This window comes from Ambystoma mexicanum, chromosome 4p (genome assembly GCF_040938575.1).
Source record: "Ambystoma mexicanum isolate Mex_15411 chromosome 4p, UKY_AmexF1_1, whole genome shotgun sequence".
NCBI classification, from domain to species: domain Eukaryota; kingdom Metazoa; phylum Chordata; class Amphibia; order Caudata; family Ambystomatidae; genus Ambystoma; species Ambystoma mexicanum.
The window spans coordinates 48,655,478-48,672,621 of NC_090927.1; the positions used below are offsets into that span (position 1 = coordinate 48,655,478).

Genomic DNA, 17,144 nt, shown 5'->3' on the forward strand with positions numbered 1-17,144 from the left:
CGGCAATAATGCACCAATTGGTAATGATCTTAAAATGCACCATAATTACTAAACACTGTTCAACAGGAGCGTCAAGCACAAGATAAATCCGTGAACCTGGTGCTGCCCAAGCAGGAGGAAGTCCTCTTCCTCATCACAGTGCCTTGGGTGCCTTGGAAGGTGAAGTGGTCAAGTCTCTCAGCTTTTCTCAATGATGCCCTTCGAGGATGGACCCCTCTGGAAGAAATAAACATTAGGCCCTTGCTGTCGAGCAGTAGAAGGGAACCAAGTAGTGTCAGAAAGGGAGCAGTGAATGTCTGTCACAGTAGTTTCCTTGGTCAGGTTGCTACACCGGCTGTGGAAGTCCCACGAAACTGAAACTCAATGTGGACATCGACAATGCTTGGATGGTGACGATACCTCTTTGGATGTCATTGGTGACCTTCGGTGGCAACAGATGCAGTGACAGAAATAGGTGTTGGGTTTCTGCATTTCGCGGTTTGTCGTCATTCAGTTTCTCGGTGCTGCAGTCACAGCACAGATGACAGTATGGTTTCTGGTAAGTTGGACCCAGCACTCGACTGCCCTGTAGACCTCCACCAAGTCTAGACCCTCAAAACTCTACCTTTGGTTTGGAATGGAATGGTGGGAAACTCATCGTAGGGCACTTCACTGCAGGTAGAGACTCTGGACTTCCTCCGCCATGAAAAGTAGACGGATGTCGTGGTTGCAATGCCCCTTGAAGATTTATTCAGTTGGTTGCAACTTGGCAACCGTTGGGCGTCGAGCAGCACTATGCCAGTGTACTCCCTCTTCTGGGTGACACACTGCAATCCAGCTTTTCAATGGTCACAAACAGCTTCCGGACCCTGGATGATACCAGTGGATGTCTTGGGCTCTGAATTTCCGAACACTCTTCTTCTGGACACACGAAGATACCTCTGCAGGACGGCAGGCATTCAGGACTGGTTTCCAGGACATTTTGGGTAAAGAGCAGCAGTTGCACGATGTACGCTCGTAGCTACGGGAAGAGGTCACCTGTGCAGGTCTTCTCTTGATCAGTCCTTGAATCAGCACAGCAACTTCCTCCAGCTGGATTCAGGATACAGCCTCTAGGTTTACTCCAAGCTTCTGATACAGAGGTAAGTGAGGGGTCTTCTGTTATACACACATTCCCCCATTCACTCAGTCAGGCTGAGCAAAGCTCAGTCGTCCAATCACAGATCAGTGCATTCATCGGGCAGCACCCAATCAGGCTCAAAGACATTCAGGCCATTCACCCAAAACCAGACACCCAAAAGAGTGGATGTGTATTAGGGACAGCTCCCAGCCTTTCACCGCACACACTGCATTCATTCAGTTCCATTAAGGGCTGGCTGAGGCAGGGCCTCAGGCATTGTGACACACAACCAAAACCAGACACACCAACACAAAATGCAAATTGACTCCTCTCTCCATTCAGTCAGGTCACACCCCTAGAGTGTACCAAAAACAAGCAGTCTCTTGGAAGGCTCGTATCAGTCTATATATGGTCCTTCCATCCAACATACAATGGGGTGGGGGGCAGAGCAAGAGGTTCTCAGAACTTTGCAAAACAAGGGCGAAAGGCAAAAGAAACCAGGAGGCTCACAGTGGCCATCTTGTCTTTTAGTAATCCATTGATTCCTATGGCAGGGCCTTGGTGACCCAAAATGGGGAAGACCCATAGACACTGCAAAGACAGCAGGTAGCTGCACCAGCCCATACCCCATTCTGTGGGGCAACACACAGGTGCCCAAAAACATACACTCGGGGTACAAAGGTGTACCCCTACCCATGGGTACCATAGGGGTATCCCATGGGTATTGTTCACTAAAAAAGTAAAGTTGACGAGTTGCACTGCCAGGGGCCCAAACTGGACTCCTATGCCAAAAACACACAGAGTAGTGGGACAAGGAGGCCCTGTCCCTCCAAACCATTTCCAGCATCACAATAAGATTATCTCAAAGTGGCATGGACCCTATCAAATCCTGTAATGCAAACGAAACCTTAACTATCTGGTCTCCCAGCCCGACCGAGGATAACAAACCCAAAGCTACCATGTAAACAGATTAAAGTGCCGGAGAACCAATCCACTAGAGCAAAGCAATGTAACTATGGCTACGGTCCTGGTGGAGGATTGCAAAAGACCCAGCCTAATTCCTGACAACCTCCGTCAGAAGCAACAGGCGGACTACCAGGATTGACTACTGCAATTCCAGGTGAAGATATTTCAGACGAACCATGGAGAGTTAAAAATGATTCTGGTTTCAATTAAATCTTTACACGGAAATAAAATGTAGGAAAATATAAAACATGCTAAATATTCACAGCAGTAATTACAATATACATTCACAAAAATTAATCCATGAAATCTTGATAAAAAATCAATCTTACATCAATCTCTCCCTCATAAAACAGTCTCACACATATTATTCCTTTCATTTTCTTACCAATTGATCCATTATTACATTAAGAAAATTATACAGTGTGATCAATGACATTTTCATCCCACATCAATCTTGACCAGAATAAATTAATCGCATACTCCGATCCTACTACAAAAGGAGCTCTAAAAAATCGTAATCTCGATAGATTAAAATATGGGCAGATGGTAACCCAGTGCGTTAACGTTTCTTGTGGCATGTTAGTTGTGCAAAATCTACATGTAAAGGTGCATGATGCCTGTTGGGATTTCCAACGCTTGATTCCTTCACCCGTATGTACCTGGTTTAATCTAAATCGCATATATAAAGCCTGCACCTTATTACATGGGTATTGTTTCAAATACATCGGAAGTGAGTCCCTTTTAAGGGGAAAGCTAGTATACTCGACATAAGTGGAATAGGTGCTGATCTTATCAATAGTATTCGACCAATCAGTTAAAATGTTTCCGCTTAACAATCCCTGGACGGTGCACAAGCTCTTCTTCTGACGCTCCAATTGCCATCAGAAGATCCAGCATACTAGCTTTAAAGGATTTAACCAATTCCAAAGTGCCCTCTCTCATGACTATGGTCATATCCCAATACAGAGAATTTAACATTGGTGAAATTATCTTAACATAGTTCATTAGTTGTCTCCATAAAAAACGAGTTCCGAGAGATACCAGACAGAGTTCATGTCGAATAATTGCATTCAGAATACTTAATGAAAGACCAACCTCCTCTTTCCAGAGTTCCCCCTGCATGGTATTCAGCAGTGTACTCAAATCTATCAGACATGTCTAAGCCATACAGAAGAACCAGCTCAATCTTCATAGTGTAGAATTTGAGAATAGGTAAAATGGAAAATGTACATACACAATTAAAAAGATATTTAATTTATGACAATATGCATAGTTTTCTCTCTAGTGTCTTCTTCCAGATCTCCCTTGACATTGCATTTGAAAGATTATATCCCAAATATTTTGGGGCAGGTACTCAATCCAATAGTTCATTGTTCAATGTCCAACTCATGATCTTTGGCCTGGGTGAATTAGTAAAAATAACAGTTTCATTTGGGTCCCTTTGGGTGCAGATTGTTTGCCCCTGCATAATGATCAAACAAATGTAACTTTTCATGTAGACACCGAGCCGTTCTATAACAAAATAAAGTCATCTGCAAATTACTGTCATTCATTTAGAACACCGCCTGGGAAATTGGTGCAACTAAATCCCTATTTCATCCCTGAGGTTTGAAAAAATAATATAGCAGTAGAAATAGAGAAAATGCTAAAAGTGGGGGTAATAGAAACATCAGAAAGCCCCTGATGCTCTCCCATTATTCTTGTTGCAAATGTGGACGACTCCTAGTGATTCTGCATAGATGTTTGAAGAATCGACACGTTGATAGAATGCCTGGCGAATGCCAAGTTAATCACCACTTTGGACTTGATGAAAGGCTATTGGTAGGTTGAATGCAGATGATAAAAAATAAAAAAAGCTATTCGCACACCGCGGGGTCTAGATCAATTTACAGCTCTTACATTCGTTCTACCTGGAGCACGTTACATTCCAAAGACTCATGGATGCAATCTTAAGCCCCTATTTGTCCTTCACAGGTGATATAATGATCCATAATGCCAGGTGGGAAGAACATCTATGCCATCTGTATGAGGACATTATGACCTTGACGAGGGCAGCACTCCGTACCAACCCAAAATACTGTAAAATACGGGGTATCACATCAAAATACTGTAAAATACGGGGTATCACGCCAAAACATCGAATGACATTACCGTGGGTGACAGAAAATGGATTTGTGCGAAAATATAGATGGGGGTTGGGGGTTGGGTTGGGCTATCTGGGAGCTGAAATGTCTGGTAATCTAAAACTTCCTGTTATAACGGCTGGTTTGGTTTCCTACCCCAAGTATCTACAGTCCTCACCTGAAATAGCAGAACAGGGGATGGCCCTGTGAAGGAAAGACTGAAAGTGCATTGGGATTGGGCATCTAGGAAAGTCTTCTATGGTAAAGAGACACCAGGGTAGGGGGCAGACCCCAGCCACCCTCCTTTATTCAGGCAATGGCCCAGGAGTATGCCTTTTTGTATTTCTGTTTCTTTGCAGTGGTAGGGAGAGAACTCGGGTTAGAATAGGATTCTGGACCAAGGACTTTCTGTAAGACATCCTGATGGGCACCCTTTGATGTATATCTTTGTAGAGTAGGAAACAAAATCTTAGGCCTAGGGACAGGTTAGGACTTGGTTTTCCTTAAAAACGGAATAAAGAAGTGTTCAGACACCATGCCTCCTTGCCTGTATCCTGATTCTGACCCACCACAGTAGGTATGATTTCATGTTGTTCATGGCCACCATATTAGTAGAGGCAGAAGGGGGATATTGGGACTGCTTTCTAGAATTATCACAATAGATCCTCTGTTTTGAGCAGAAACTAAACATTGTGGACAAAGAGCAGCAACTCCAGTGCCCTGGAGACTCACCCCTGCTCAGATGCACAATCTTTCAGAAGTTTGTCACAAGTTCTAAACATAATTTAATGCAATGTCCTTTTCAAAATTAAAATGTTTGGAAATGTATATATACATATACTACTTAACTTAGGTGGAAATAAACCTTTCTCCAGTGGAGACACATGGCTTTGATTTCATTTATTTTTAGTCAAAATAAATCAAATCCAGGTTCCTCCATGTAGGACATCCCTGCATCTCCTGCTGGTGGTGCCAGGCAAATGCAAAGAATAGTAAGGGGCTTTGCCAAATATCCCCCCCGAGCTTTACAACAACTTGCGGCAGCCGTCTCTCTGGAAGGAAAATGCACGGTTTGCTAATTTTATACAGGGGTAACTGCGCATCTCACCAAGCCCTAAAATTATTTGGGACATGAGCCACAGCTGGCAGTTTCCAGTCCTATTTCTATGTCAACTGGTGAAACATGGTATCCCCCTTTTCCAATAGCTCATTTAACCCCTGTCCCTACCTATTGTACTACAACTCCCATAATTCCACCCACTTCACTTATACAAAACTACTGAGACGAGGAAGATGAGAAATAAGGTCAGAGGGATTAACTCATGTTTTACAAGAGCCCTGTCACGTTAATAAGATCAGGCAGAGTCAGACACGTAACTCTAACAACACACACCTGCCACTTATTAACACTTTGTGTCATGATAAAAGGTGACGCACAAGCACACTCTGAGCGAGGCTGGATACGAGAAGGAACAACTCTTCCAGAGCTGAGGCGAACCAGGCTGACAAAGCGGGAAGTACAAAGGACTGTGCGACATTTGCCATGAGAACGAGAGAATCCAGTGAGAAAATAACACATTGCAGAGAGGCTGTAAGCATTCTGAGATGGAAGTTGAATGAGAAGGAGGGGCATATCTTCCAAATGTTCCAAGGTGGCTCGATTCCCCTCCCGAACAGGAGATGAGGTCGGGGAGGTGAAAGGGAGATGCTGGCAATGGCCTTGTGCATTAAAGGAAAGGCGTCGCTAAGAGGAACCCAATTAACACGACCAGTGAGTCCGGTCTGTGTTCAAAGCAAACGAGAGAGATAACACAAATTAAAGCTGAATGCAAAAGACGATTACTGAATGATGAGAAAAGATGAAAGAAAACAGTGATCCTGCAAGGGGGGCGCTCATATTCGAAAGACTCTGAACTAATGCAGTTGAAATGATGTTACACGCTACACTGAATGCTAGAAAGTAATCGCAATTGGGAGCGCAAGTTGATCAATGGAAAATCAGAAACATGTGAACATTTGAATGCCAAGGCGTTAATAGCACAGAGACGTTGAACATTGTGAGAACTACAAGTAGAACTAAAAGAACCAAGAAGCCTTGGTGTTTCAAGTTTTTAATTGTTGTGAAAGCTGGGAAATTGTTCTAAGGAAAGTCGAAGTAGTCATGCAAAGGTCGAAGACAAATCCTTTGCAGTCTCAGACGTCTTCGACAGTAAAAGCTAAATTATAACTAAGTGGACTGAGACTTGGGGAAGGGAATCCCAAGGTGTAGAAAAGATAGCAGGCTTGAGTCCAGAAGAGGGAAGCCTGTGATGAACTGTTGTGAATGCAAGGTGATAATTAACACTGGCTTGAGCCCGGCGGAGGGAAGCCTGTGCGGTACTGTGATCCATTACTTGTTACGAAGTGAATTCTACGTTGATGACAAGGCAGAGGAAGCCTGAAAGATCTGTTGAATTGTTATGTTATTCCAGTAAGCCAGAGTGTGCCAAAGCTGACGTGCCAGCCACCTGTCCCTTTTCACTCCCCAGTGCCTTTGAAGGGGGAAGGAGTGGTTACTGTGAGAAACCAAAGGGTTTCACCCACTTGTCCTCGGGTACTTGTCATCCTGGTGGCCAGGACACAGCCATCACTTTTGGATCCAGTTCCTGGGGGTGGACCGGTATGGAAGGATCACCTGGGTGAGGGGTCTTCGGGGAGTGGGGGTTAGACGACGGATGGTGAGGCGCAGTATTCCCCCCCTGTCTTGTACCCTTGACCCCTCCTATTTCAGAGGATTCTCAGATGTCCAAACTCCCACCCTTTCTACACAAACACTGGGCTGAGGAAGAGAGTGACTGAGAGTAAAGAGGCTAACCCTTACACATTTCATTGGACATGTCCCGCTAATCCGGTCAGGCAAAGTCAGGCACTTGACTTTAACTACATACATCTCTCCACACATGGATAAAAGGCAGAACATAGAGACACACTCTGAGCAAGGTGGAACACGAGAAGCAGCAGAACATCCGGGGCGAAGGCGAACCTAATGGAGCAGAGCGACGTATCGAGGGACGAGAACCACAGGCAAAGGAACCCAGGAGATCCCTGCATGAGGTTGTTGCCTCCAAATAACCGTAAGATACGCGGAGAAGGCCAAATCACAACCAAGTAGACTGCATTGTGTTTCGAGGGCGCCCGCGACCCTCCCAGGTGAACAACAGAGTTGGGGAGGTGAGGCCAAGACTGTGGTATTAACCTGGACATGTGAATTAATTAAAAAGGAAAAGACAAGAAAGGAATGCACACAGCCGGTGAGTGGGCGAGTGAGATGAAAGACAGGTGTGTGATAAGGAAAGATTGAAGTGGCAACAATATATCTTACAATTGAAGGCTGAACGTATGTGGATGAGACGCGAATGAAGGCAGACATGTAGCGAACTTTAAAATAACCGATAACTGTGAAGCCCACGATACAGAGTAGCGGAGTGGTCCGGCGAAAGGAAGTAGCCCACCCCAAAGTCTCCACAAAAGGTGAAATGTTTTTGTTATAATGCAACATAGTGAATGAACTTTAAAAGCTTGATGATTAAGATTGACCCCGGCAAAATGGGAAATGGAAAGTGAATATTGAACTCTTGTGCTTATGATGTCGAACTACATAGATCAATAAACACTGGGGCAAATAGTGCGAGCTGAAGGGAATGTCGAAGGGGTCCTGCGGAGGTGTACAGTAAAAGACTTGCACATTCGATAGTCTTCGACAACCGGAAGTGTGATAAGTTAGAGGAAGGGAACCTCTAACAAATGTGAATAAAGCTTGGGGAAGGGAACCCCTAAAGTGCTGCGATTAAGAGGTATGAGCCCGAGAGAGGGAGACCTACGTAAACTTTTTTTTTACTCTGAGCGGTCCGAGCCCGATAGAGGGAGACCTACGTGAACATTTACTTTGAGCGGTCCAAGCCCGATCAAGGGAGACCTGCGTGAACTATTTGTTGAACTGTGAACCCTTTTGTTGAACTGTGAAAGAACTTTTTGAATGCTGGAAAAGCGACTTTAACGTGGAAGACCAGGCAGGCCTCGATACACGTTTTGAACTGCATTGTTTTGAGAGCCTGAGCCACAGTGTGTCACCCTGTCTACGGGGACCTCCATACTCCATGCTGCCTAACGTGGGAAGGAGAGCAGACTCAGCCACTTTGATTCTTTATATTCTAACACTGATTTTCCTTTGCATACATATTCCCCTTTACACACTTTTTGTATACGGGATAGGACAGGCATTATGTTTTGTTATAATAGGCCATTTTGATTTGACAGAGACTGACTAGAACTGTGTTTTCTCTATTTGATGGTAGAGACAATTACCATTTTAGATATAGGACAAAGTAGGAGTTTTTCCAAACCCTGAGAAATGAATAAAGGTTTTATAAATTGTACCTTTTGTGTCAGTGTCATACTTTTGTTTCCATGCCTCCTTTACATTACTTAATCCATTCTGACATTTCTTTTGTGACCCTATCTTTTCTTTATTTCCCATTACACACTTGTTACTTGAGAAGGAGGGCTAGGCTTGTTTTCTTTTATTATAGACCTCTTTATTTTGACTGAACTGATGTGGACTGGTTTACCATTTATTTTATGGTCCAGATTACTCCCATGTTAGGATTAGGACTAGTCAGGAGTTACACCAACCTTGCTGAAAGTAAAATAAAGGTTTTTGACGCTTACATCTATTGTTCTTGTGCCTAGAGTCCATACCATGCCTTTCTTACAGAACACTGAGGTTAGATAAGTATCAAGGGAGAGGAGGCAGAGGGAAAGAGGAAGGAGGATACATGCAAGAACCCACACATTGCAATGAAAGGCCACACAGAAATGCATGGCAAAAGAGCCACATCAAAACAGCACAGTAAAACCATAGAAAGAAGAGAATGGAGGGAGGTACAGCATCATCAATACTGTCAGGAGGCCCACAAGGGCTAAACAGCAGAGTAAACCATTAACATAAGAGAATGGAGGGAGGTACAGCATCATCAATACTGTCAGGATTCCCACAAGGGCTAAACAGCAGAGTAAACCATTAACATAAGAGAATGGAGGGAGGTACAGCATCATCAATACTGTCAGGAGGCCCACATGGGCTAAACAGCACAGTAAACCATTAACATAAGAGAATGGAGGGAGGTACAGCATCATCAATACTGTCAGGAGGCCCACAAGGGCTAAACAGCACAGTAAACCATTACCAGAAGAGAATGGAGGGAGGTACAGCATCATCAATACTGTCAGGAGGCCACAAGGGCTAAACAGCACAGTAAGCCATTAACATAAGAGAATGGAGGGAGGTACAGCATCATCAATACTCTCAGGAGGCCCACATGGGGTAAACAGCACAGTAAACCATTAACATAAGAGAATGGAGGGAGGTACAGCATCATCAATACTGTCAGGAGGCCCACAAGGGCTAAACAGCACAGTAAACCATTACCAGAAGAGAATGGAGGGAGGTACAGCATCATCAATACTGTCAGGAGGCCACAAGGGCTAAACAGCACAGTAAGCCATTAACAGAAGAGAATGGAGGGAGGTACAGCATCATCAATACTATCAGGAGGCCCACAAGGGCTACAAAAAAGACGGGACTCATGAATGCCAATTCCCAGGATTTCTTTGCAAGTCAAATAAGCTGAACAGAAAAGTAATGATCTCAAAGACTAAGGACGTGACGCGGTCTCATTTCTCAGACGCATGGTCGGTTTTTCCTGAACTTCCTGAACCCTTGAAAGTTGCTTAGTCCTTCATAGCAGGCTTCCTAGGGGATCCTGAAACCTGTTACCAGTCCTAGATCCACAAGACCTACCCAAGCAATTCCTGTTGGCACCACATCCAGCTAAAGGTAGGTGTAGTTCCTGTCAGGGTGAGGTCGAGTCAGAAGTCGACACCTGCCCTTCCTAAAACCCCAGGCATACTCAGGCCCAGACACCATCCGTCTACAAAGTTTGGGGCTTCTTCTTCATCATGCTCACTATTCCTCCGCTGGCCTCCTTGCCCGAATCTTGTTCTGTCTCCTGAGCCTGCCTTGGGACATACTGGCCTCCTCCTGCCTTTCTGATAAGTCCTGTTAGGGGGGAGTCCCCATCCTCCTCTTCTTCTCAAGCCCGATTTCACTCCATGTTATTGGCTCCTCCTTAGTACATCCACCTGTCCCATCTCTCATTGTCCCCAATACCTCCCTAATGTTCCTTGTACTGTTCTTCAACCCCATGACTGAAGCTTCTCTAACACCCGACACTGTCTGAATGAGCTCTTTCAGTTGTAAAGTTCTCTTCCTTTTCCACTGGGATGGGCTTTTGTTTATGGTATTGAACTGTGTTCTGTAATTGTGGCAGGGTTGGGATTTGTTGCTGCTCCTAGTGCTCCTGTAATCACTTTGGCAGTAGGGGGATGGCAGTGGCTTGCATCTGATCTGTCTGCCACATTGGATGCCACTTCTCCCACCCTGCTACTCTCTAGTGTTGCCCTACTGGGCACCCTTTGCTCCCCTTTTTTCTCAGCATTTGAACTGAATGTTGGAAAAACTCTTGCTAAGGTTTTAAAGCCCTACATATGTATAAGAAAATGGGCCTTATTACAAGTTTGGCAGTGCAGGAAAAAAGTGGTGGTAATTAAGTTACTGACTTTGTTTGGTGGTAACGAAATTACTACCAGTTTTCACAAACCGATGAATCATGCATTTGTAGGTAAAGTGGAGGATTTACCTACAACAAGGTGGGATTTCCCTACCTAAATAAACTAAGGATAGTCGGAGTCAGTAAGTTCAACTTAAAAGTCTGTCTGTGTCCAAAACCTATACTTGCCCTCACAACTAAAACTAAACAATGTGTGGGGATATCAGCAACCAAAGGAATAGCGTTCAAACAAATGTTCTGAGCTTCTTCCAACTCCTGGCTTACTCTTGGCTCCCTCCCCAAACCCAAGACAGATCCACCAAATGGCCTCGGGATTCCCTTCCCCAAGTTTAACACAGTTCCACCAAATGGCCCCGGTGTTCCCTTTCCCAAGTTCAACACAGTTCCACAAAATGGTCTCAGGATTCCTGTCCCAAGTTCAACACAGTTCCACAGAATGGTCTTGGGGTTCCCTTCCTACAGGTAGGCAGCATTTCTGGCTTCAAATTCACAGTGAAATCAACTTGCTCAGTTTTCCTTTTCTTTATGTCACTTGAACAATCTTAGGCAGACCAGCCTCAGCCTTTTCACTTCTCTTGGTTTACTCCAAGTAAGGGTTCCTCGGTCTAGGTGCAGTTGTCAGACCACACGGCCTAACCATCACAGGTTGCGCAACCGATACCCTTTGGCAGTTTGCAACAGTTCATTCTCTCTCATAGGACTTCCTTGACAACAGAGGTTTCCTTTCTGTATCTGTGTCATAAATCCACATATGTTTCTTTTTCACTTTAACAGCTTCTTGCCTTTACCAACATGTGACTCTCGCACACTTTCCTTTGTGGTATTTCCCCTGGCTATCACTTTTTTTTCACACTATCCAATAGTATTTTGATTTTTACTTGTTTCACTTTCTTCACAAATGCACATCACCTGCTGTTTCAGTCATTCGATATACTTATTTCTTTGCCAGAGTTCAGCATTCAAAACTCATTACATGCTTGGCAACTTGTTCGGTATTCAATAGTTCACGTTTGGTCTCCCGACCCATTTGTCATGCATTTTCCCTTGACCGGCATCCGCCATTACACATACAATGCCCCTGGAGCACTCCGGCATGAGTGATCCTTTCCCTGTCACTCACCAGTGTGCTGCTGCTCCTCCAGGTGCTCTCGTTTCACTCTCGGGTTCTCGCTGGCTCCTCTCTCACTCCTGGGGAGCTCCGGCGAGCAGCGCTTGCTTCCTTCAGATTATCCTGCAGCCGTCGGTGGCCTCAGGGAGATCTCTGTGTTTCCCACTCCCAACAGGGAACACACGGCATAGAGCTCTGCAAAGCTCCTAAACCTTCTGCGGCCCACTCTGGCCTCTGCATCTTTCTGGCTTCTCTGAAGTAGTCAGTGTCCTTTTCACCGGCCCATAATCTGTCTGCTCCACCTTATATTGCCACGCTTGGCTGCCACCCTGGATCTCGACCTCCACTCTGCTTCTGATTTCTCCTTTTATACACTTGCAACCATTTAAGAGGTTGTAGGTGCTGCCTGACCATAGTTAGAGGCGACTGGGAGTAGTACATGCTAACTTGTCATTGCACCACTCTGGTACTGAGGCGAGGAAGAGGCATGAGGACATGCTTGACCCTCACAACAGTCCTCATGCCTCTTCCTCGCTTCAGTACCAGAGTGGTGCAATGACAAGTTAGCATGCACTACTCCCAGTCGCCTCTTCCTTGTCCAAGTACTATGGTGATATGAATGTGGAGAAAGGTAATAGCTTATAAAGGCAGGGGGGAGGGAAGGTTGTTCTGGCATTCTGTGCACAGACTAAAGCTTTCTCTGTGTGGCTTCTCTCAGGTATAGTTATATGCTTTTCTGACTGAAGCATTTCTGACAATTAGAGCACTGATAAGGTTTGGCTCTGTGTGGCTTCTCCTGTGGGTAGAGAAGCTGCTTTTCACACTGAAGCATTTCTGACATTCAGAGCACTGATAAGGTTTGGCTCTGTATGGCTTCTGCTGTGGTTAGTTAGGCTGCTTTTCACACTGACGCATTTCTGACATTCAGAGCACTGATACCGTTTAGCTCCTGTGCGGCTTCTCTCATTGGTAGTTAAGTAGCTTTTCTGACTGAAGCATTTCCGACATTCAGAGCACCGATAAGGTTTGGCTCCTGTGTGGCTTCTCTCATGGATGCTTAGGCTGCTTTTCACACTGACACATTTCTGAAATTCAGAGCACCAATAAGATTTGGCTCCGGTATGGCTTCTCTCATGGGTAGTTAGGTGGGGTCTGTGACTGAAGCATTTCTGAAATTTAGAGCACCAATAAGGTTTAGCTCCTGTGTGGCTTCTCTCAGGGGTAGTTAGGTGACGTTTCTGAATGAAGCATTTCTGACATTCAGAGCACTGATAAGGTTTGGCTCCTTTGTGGCTTCTCTCATGGGTAGTTAGCTGGGGTTTGTGGCTGAAGTATTTCTGACATTCAGAGCACCGATAAGGTTTATCTCCTGTGTGGCTTCTCTCATGTTAAGTTAGGCTGCTTTTCTGACTAAAGCATTTCTGACATTCTGAGCATTGATAAGGGTTGGCTCCTGTGTGGCTTCTCTCATGGGTGGTTAGGTTGTCTTTCACACTGAAGCATTTCTGACATTCAGAGCACTGATAATGTTTGGCTCCTGCGTGGCTTCTCTCATGGATGGTTAGGTTGCTTTTCACACTAAAGCATTTCTGACATTCAGAGCATCGATAAGGTTTGGCTCCTGTGTGGCTTCTCTCATGGGTAGTTATGTGGCTTTTCTGACTGAAATATGTCTGACATTCAGAGCATTATAAAGGTTTGACTCCTGTGTGGCTTCTCTCATGTTTAGTTAGGCCGCTTTTCACAAAGAAGCTTTTCTGACATGGGTAGTTAGCTGGGGTTTGTGGCTGAAGTATTTCTGACATTCAGAGCACCGATAAGGTTTATCTCCTGTGTGGCTTCTCTCATGTTTAATAAGGTTGCTTTTCTGACTGAAACATTTCTGACATTCAGAGCACCGATAAGGTTTGGCTCCTGTGTGGCTTCTCTCATGTTTAATAAGGTTGCTTTTCTGACTGAAGCATTTCTGACATTCAGAGCACTGATAAGGTTTGGCTCCTGTGTGGCTTCTCTCATGGGTAGTTAGGTGGGGTTTGTGACTGAAGCATTTCTGACATTCAGAGCACTGATAAGGTTTGGCTCCTGTGTGGCTTCTCTCATGGGTATTTAGGCTGCTTTTCTCACTGAAGCATTTCTGACATTCAGAGCACTGATAAGGTTTGGCTCCTGTGTGGCTTCTCTCATGGGTAGTTAGGTGGGATTTGTGACTGAAGCATTTCAGACATTCAGATCACTGATAAGGTTTGGCTCCTGTGTGGCTTCTCTCATGTGTGGTTAGGTTGCTTTTCTGACTGAAGCATTTCTGACAATCAGAGCACTGATAAGGTTTGGCTCCTGTGTGGCTTCTCTCATGTTTAATAAGGTTGCTTTTCTGACTGAAACATTTCTGACATTCAGAGCACCGATAAGGTTTGGCTCCTGTATGGCTTCTCTCATGGGTAGCTAGGTGGCTTTTCTGACTGAAGCATTTCTGACATTCAGAGCACTGATAAGGTTTGGCTCCTGTGTGGCTTCTCTCATGGGTAGTTAGGTGGGGTTTGTGACTGAAGCATTTCTGACATTCAGAGCACCGATAAGGTTTGGCTCCTGTGTGGCTTTTCTCATGTTTAGTTAGGTTGCTTTTGTGCCTAAAGCATTTCGGACATTCAGAGCACTGATAAGGTTTGGCTCCTGTGTGGCTTCTCTCATGGGTATTTAGGCTGCTTTTCTCACTGAAGCATTTCTGACAGTCAGAGCACTGATAAGGTTTGGCTCCTGTGTGGCTTCTCTCATGGGTAATTAGGTGGCTTTTCTTACTGAAACATTTCTGACATTGAATGCACTGATAAGGATTTACTCTTGTACAGGTCTTCTCATCTGGAGTTGGATATGTTTTCTGACTGAAACAGTTATGACATTCTGTGCACTGATGAGGGTTTTCTCCTGCGTGGGTTTTTTTCATTTTGAGCGAGATGGGTTTTCAGACTGAAGGTTTTATGGCATTCATTGTCCTGGCAAGGTTTCTCTGGGGGTTTCATTTCTCCAGCTTGGATTGTGTTTAGCAAGAATGCCACAGCAAAGTGAACCTCATTACAGGGTCAGCCATTTGTAGAGATTGCTCTATATACATCTCTCAGTGCACACTTCCTTACAATTCCATTGTACAAAGGAAAGCTCCTTTAAGGAGCTACGATTTTTCACCTCCATGTGTCAATGCAGGTTGTGTTTTTCACAAGTTTTCACATTTGGGTGTTCTCAGAAGAATCTTAATGCTTTAACGTCTTATGTTCTTTTAAAAATACCCATACTATCATGTTTGTTAGGATTATTGAATCCAACCTTGGTATGTAGTGTTTTCAAATTCATTGCATTGATACTCCTTATCGCTTAACACAGGATCTTGCCTTACTGTAACCCATGGCACAACCTGTACCTGTACCTGTAACTAAGTTCCCCTACAAGTAACAGCGCCACAATGCCCCTGGGCTGCCTGCGCGCTATATAAATGTAATAAATAAATAAATAAATGGTTTTCTACTATTTGCAATCTTCCTAAATAAAAAGCTTTGACTTTTGAATTACATTTTTATCCGAATTCGAACTTGCTTTGGGTCTCTGCTCACCCGTGTATTTATTTGTAACTTTTCAGAAGCATGTCCTTCTTCCGGTTACCTTGACACTCTGAATACAGATTGTAAGCGATAACAGAAATAATGTTCTTAATGCGTAGCTTACTCCATTCCTGACCAGACTGGGCTTCTAGAATCTTCTATTCCATGAGGTCTCCGACATCATCCCTTTTGTTCCAAGTAAACCCATTCTTGAGGCATTTCACTTTTTGTGCAGGCTTTGGAAAGCTGTAAAAGAAAATTGACACATTATCTTTCAAAACATAAAGAAAGATGAGCCAGTTATTTTTTATTTATTTATTTTATTTTTATTGTTGTTTTGGTTCAGAGATTAATCTGACGTTTCAACAAGTACATACAAAATAGGTAAGCTAAATAACTTTTTTTTTTAGTTACATCATTTAGATTATTTACATTTTGATTCTTTCTTATTTCACATTTGAGGCGTGGTGAGCATATCATAATATACATAGTCATTGCATTTAAATGAAAAAAGTGCTAATTCATTTTTGATGGAGTATAAAGATGTTCATCTATCCCGAGTTTACTAGTTGGCTTCGGCATCACATGATTAAGATATTTTGTAGTTGCATATCTTATAGATTTAGAAGCTCCCACAAATAGTCTTATCCATAGCTCTTCCATATCTAATACATAATTACTGTCACATAAATGTTTAAAGTAAAATATTCGTACAGACAATAAGGCTCCACATTCCACTATTAGATGTTTCAGAGTCTCATTACAGGTCATGCAGAAACGACATTGAATGTTTTCTTTTGAGATTTTACCCCATTTTGCCATAATTTCTTTTGTTGGCCAAATATTTAGCCTAAATCTCAAGAAATGCGAGCGCTGATACGGACTCGGAGATTGAATCAAATATTTTTCAATTTGTCCGCGACATTTATAATTAAATGGTTCCTTTGTAAATTTTTGCAGAGTGTCAAGCAAGCCATTCTTGTTTTAATCCAATCATTGTTTCAAAGTTTAGTTTTTGCTTTGTCAGGGTTCTCAATTAGAAGTTCGTTGGTAATGTTTGCAGCATTCATAATTTTATGAGCAAACGTACGCCAGCTCCTTGGAAATTTGTCATTTGAGTATAAGTAATTAGACAGCCTAAAAAGTAGACCGTTCCTGTTCTCTTTCATTATACATTTTCTGAGTAGCTGACACATTTTCCACTTATATATGGCATAGATTGAGAGCAAACCCAGCTCATGCCTAATAATACACATGGATTCAGACATAGGCAACATCAAGGCTTTTTTCCGATAGGTGCTTTCAAATTTTAATCAATAGGAATAGGACTGGCATTTCTTAGTCTCCGATCCATACAATATAGTGGGTATATACTTTGTTTATAATAAACCCTTAAAGGATTGATTGAGAATTTGCAATACATTTTGCGAATCAAGGACATCTGAGACAGAGCTGTTTTTTGTTTTATCTGTAGTTGTTCCTCATATGGTTTGTGTGTGATGTCATCATTGACGCAAATACCCAGATATATGTAAGAGTGTACAACCTTCAACGGGACTTTTTGCAGATACCATTGTTTATCTTTTTGAC

The 17,144-nt window shown here is 43.6% G+C and overlaps 1 pseudogene; it reads right to left on the reverse strand.

Annotated features, from left to right (window-relative positions):
* Nucleotides 1-17,144, reverse strand: part of LOC138452961 (zinc finger protein 107-like) — a 340,693-nt pseudogene that overhangs the window by 91,868 nt on the left and 231,681 nt on the right.